This window comes from Dreissena polymorpha, chromosome 6 (assembly GCF_020536995.1).
Source record: "Dreissena polymorpha isolate Duluth1 chromosome 6, UMN_Dpol_1.0, whole genome shotgun sequence".
NCBI classification, from domain to species: Eukaryota; Metazoa; Mollusca; class Bivalvia; order Myida; family Dreissenidae; genus Dreissena; species Dreissena polymorpha.
The window spans coordinates 59317536-59322684 of record NC_068360.1 but is presented as its reverse complement, the minus strand read 5'-3'; the positions used below and the strand labels follow the sequence as shown (position 1 = coordinate 59322684).

The window sequence follows — 5149 nt, the reverse complement described above, 5'->3', positions numbered from 1 at the left end:
ACTTTTCTGAAAAATAAATTAATATTTATTAATCAACATATATATGTTTTCAATTTAATGTAATGTTCTTTTTAATGTATATGTATATATCACTTTGTTTTACTGAAGTTTAAAAACTGTTACACCGCAGTAAGCACCATTGTACTTGATGACCCGATACATATAATAAAAGGTTGAAATTGACCTGACTTAGTCGCTTATCCACCGATGTTATATAGTGTATCGCATTTGTATGAATACAATTCCTAAATTGTGTTTATATATCGATACATACCAAATTTTACATATCCATAACAATTTAATACACGTACATGACCTGGTATTCACATAATATTAGACATAAAAATACCCATTATATATATTTATGTAATCTTAAATTCTTTCTGCTATCGTGTGTACGTATACATATAAATTATATATTATAAATTATGCTACACTAGATCGTAGTTAACGTGTACTCATATTACACATGGTATATTTCCCTTTTTTTGTTCACGGTGCAAACAAAATGCCATGTTAGTATTTCATTATGACGCAGTTTTCGATCACACAAGTATATCTCATTGATTGTTGTAAATGAAAAAAATCTAGCCTTAATATAACTTTTCGATAGCATATTACCGTCAAATTATGTTATTTATTGCCACTGGGCAAATCAATGTCGCATATTCTGGCTAACATGGAATATTTCCGTACTAGCTTCCCGCAGACTGACTTTTAAATATAATGCAAGATGCAATGTATTATGTCTATAGCAAGTAATTTCAAACGTTTGTATGCTAATTTAAAACTATATAACACACCGATTCGTATGTATATAAGCGTGTTGAACAGAAAGAAATAGCAATATTTTTTATATAAAATATATTGTTCGCATTATTCATAATGAAAATAATTCGACAGTTTAATTGTGGAACTGCTCTACCCGCTCATTATTTCCAAATCAGATACGATAGATCCAGGCGCAACATTCGGTTCGATCGTTGCAAAACGCAATGCTCCACGACAATATTTTTTAATAGGGCAAATTAAAACGTACTGTTTTTCATTCGGACCCAGTGGCGTGAAATTTCTCTATCCACGTATTTACTGCTGATAAAGGTCATTAAAGGGTAAAACCTGAGCAAGACAGCTACCGCGAGAAAAAATCCTTTCCTGCAACAGGCAATCTCAAAAACAATTGGGCTATTCAAATTGGTTTTGAAAAAATGATCCACTTATTGACAATTAATATTACGTATTCAAAACAACGAAATGTTTCAAATTAATCTATCGATCAGCGTAATGACCCTGTTGCACTGAGGAAAACACGTTTTTATAAAATAGCATACGGATACAATTAGAAAATGTCCGTGCACATATTAAGCGTATTTATCCTAGAAGTTCCGTATGGTTTGCCTACTAACAGAGTATTGTAACCTTATGATACGTTTGGATCTTCAAAGATATTCTAAAGACACATTTTAAGTGCTTTACATTTGCGCTTTTAATTATATTATAGTCCATTATAACTTAATTTTAGTAATATGAAGACCGTTTCACTCAACCGATCTGTGTGAGTAGAGTGTAAATCTTAATTCGCGAGCTTAGAAAATAAAAAAATACATCGGGAAGCGAACATTTTTTTATTCATGATGTCTCGACGTATTCCTACCTATGCAATCGTTTGCGAACTTGCTTGATACGAATTACAAGCTACACTGTATATGTTTGAAAGAATGACAATATTAAAAATATCAACAGCATGTCTTACGTATATTACGATATTTATGTAATTTTAAGCTTATTGAAAATACCATACGGTTGTAAAATAAATCCTAGACAAATAGGAAATATACAGTCAGTCAATGCATTACATAAGGTCAGGAAGATAAACACGACAACTAAGAACACGCACCTAAACAATTCCCCAAACTGATTATTAACCGAATTTTCCGCTGGGCATAACATACTTACGAATTATACGGACTTAACGTGAAACCAACTGAAATACCGTCTGGCGGTTTTATATTGTCAATATTCCATTAACATTTTGTTAGAATTAAATTAAAAAGATCAAAGATTAAAAACATGAATCAACTTAATAAGTATACAGTTTTTCTGGCTATGTCACACGTTCGCGACATTCTACCGCCATCATGCCTGTAAATAGAAACACACATAACCATAATCAAGAGACATTGTAGAGAAAAAAATAGATTATTCCATGTCTGAATATCGGTTATTGTCAGAAAGTATCCCGTTCTCAAAACACAAATTTCTGCACACAGTAGTAAGCATAAGTTTACATATGAATCAGTGAACCGGTAAACGAATTGTATTCACCGTTAGAATTTAACTTGGTTGAGCTATGCCATGATTCCACCCAGATCTGGTCCGACCTGGCGACCCTGACGAAGCACTGTATAAAAGAGGTCACGTAATTGTCGCTTGCTAGTTGCGTGAAACTTGGCTGTATCAGAATACCTCGATGGGCGATCGCAAGTTGAGCAAGTGTTGAAGGATTAACCAAATATTGAACTGTAAATAAATACAGTCCAGGGACAGACACGGTGAAAATGCCGGTTTTCGGGTCATAGCCTTGACCTTCATTGACTCGCACGGTTGTGTAAACAACGTCTTGACCAATATCGAGACTGGTATCTGCTGGACTATTTGCGTGGAAATAGATAAATGGAATCGTCAACTGGTCTGAAAGAAACCAAAACAGAAATTTCAAGTTTATGATTTGAATAATCAACAGCTTACATCTACAGTAAAAAAAGCACGTTCAGACATCAAATATAAATTTATGACCATAAATAGTTGAACATATAAATACCACATTAATTTCATGATCACATTTTAAGAGTATGTCGGCGTATTCCGATTGATCACACAACATAATTTTTTTAAATATTGCTAAATTGAAGTCTTTATTCAAGACTGGTATCAATGTATGTCCTAGTATAATGCATTTTACAATGAAATAGGTTATGAAATCATTTTGAATTCAATTCATTCAATTTTTAATATTTAAATGAAAATATATTTGAACACATGAAGGTAGCGTTTTCTGTCACCATTGTATTGTCGGCAAAATGAAAGATTGTGATAGTTGCGAGAGTTTAAAACATGCAAATTAAATGCAAATGAATAATTGTTATATCTCGCTAAAATCGTTGAAATGCAAGTGTTCTTATACTTCTTACGAATTTTTTTCGAGGGAAAGTAATAGAGATACGTATTTATTAATTTTAGCAATTCTATGCATTCCCTTGGTGTATTTCACAAATAATTTATTTAGGAACAAACTGATCAATAGTGTATTATTTCGTTGTGAAATAATATAAAATTAGCATAAGATTTAAATTTTCGTAAGGTACTAATGTAACCATGTTGCAAGTTATTTTTACTTACGGAAATAAATCACGTCATCATTATATTAGAATTATAGCGTTACTAATATAGGAAGAGTTGGCCATGATATTATGGTCTGTCATAAACTGTTCCTGCCAAATGTTATTTTTCATTGTTTTGCCAAATTATACATTTTGAGTCACACCTTTCGAGCATCAAAAAAAACAACAAATTATAACATAGTATATCCATCAAAATCAACAAAATTAACGCAAGTCTAGTCAGACGTTCGCAAGTTGCATTAATGTATTGTGCTATTTATTAAAACATACCTTTCAAGATTTCGTTTTCCTTCTTCAACTGCAACCCAGTCATTGTCGCTTTTTGTGTCATCTCGGATACGGCATTGGATATGTTTTCCATCGCGGTTTTGATGGCGTTGTTTAATTTGATCCCCGTTTCTTTTTGTAAATTTTCCATAGCCAGCTCATTTCGAATGACTCTCTCAAGGAGTCTTTCCTCGCAACTGGGACACGGAGGACAATATGGTTCCCTCGCCACTTTAGCCAGAACAATGTTCATAAACAGAAAAATGCATGTCCTGTGCAGCCTCATGATAAAGTATGAAGTAAAACAGTTACGTAAACATAAACGATACAACGAGGCACCAATCCCGGCGTATTCAAGCGAAATGATGCTAGCGTGTCAATTTGCAAGCTTTATATAATACGATTTTAGGCCAAACAAACAGAAATGTATGTTAATCATATTATTTTTGAAAGAAAATTAATAAAAAGTGCAAGTATTAGGCTTCCGAAGATTATGATATCGCAAAACGCTATGAATTAAGGCAAATTTAATTAACAATCCTGTAGAAGTTTATTATCAAAGATCATTTCTTATAAGTATATTATATTTTCTGCAATTTCACACGAACAACTGCAACATATTTTATTGTTTGGTGAGCAGACTCTGTATTGACGTTTTTGTGTGGGTAGCATATAAATAACATGCACAATTTTAATATCAGACGACTAGTATTTAAAGCCCTAATTTCTCAGAACAATTTAAATGTAGTGTTAAAGGGCTGATGTGTTATAAAAAATCCGATTTATTACAACGAAAACTGCTACATATTTAGAAAATGCATACAGTTGGGTTCCTGTTTTATATATTGTCTACAGGTATTTTATGAGCTATCGATATTATTACTCTATAGAAACTTCGCGATTAATAATTATCATACCGTCTCAGCATCATCTTATGTAATTGCGTTTCTTGTATTCTTTTCGGTGAGATTTCGATTTAAAAGGATTTCTGCCAAGTAATTTAAGTAATCAGGGACTGACGCCACTGGAGCTTTAATCAAAATGCGTCAACTTGACTGTACATGTAGATGTTTGTGGACAACCGATGAACTCTAACATTATGAGTATACGAAAGCAGTTCAAATACCGAACACTATTTGTAAATGTGTCATTTACCTTACGGAAAGTAAGTTGTTAATAATGAACCTACAAATAGCTCACTTATACATATGTCTTATGTGCTTTTTAGGTAAGTAACTGTTACAATTTTCGACAGATTTGATTTTATTGTACAAACTGAACATAAACATTAATAAAATAGTTGATTTAATGAATTCAGAATTGTTTTCATATCGATAGAGATGCATATCTAGGATGTCGTTGCCCGCCAAAAAAATTAGTTATGGCATATCGTGACTGTAGTATTTTAAGTACAAGAGAGCCACCAAACCGACAATGATTGTGAAGAGACCCATAAACATATACTCTTTCCGAATAAAATC

General features: G+C 32.5%; 1 long non-coding RNA gene across 1 annotated transcript; it reads right to left on the bottom strand.

Moving 5' to 3' along the window:
- Positions 1-1611: 1611 nt before the first annotated feature.
- Positions 1612-4023, bottom strand: LOC127835196 (uncharacterized). The gene is made up of 2 exons (XR_008028410.1): positions 3672-4023; positions 1612-2691 (listed from the first exon to the last, which is right to left on the bottom strand). It is a non-coding gene; the product is annotated as an uncharacterized LOC127835196 (long non-coding RNA).
- Positions 4024-5149: the final 1126 nt, after the last annotated feature.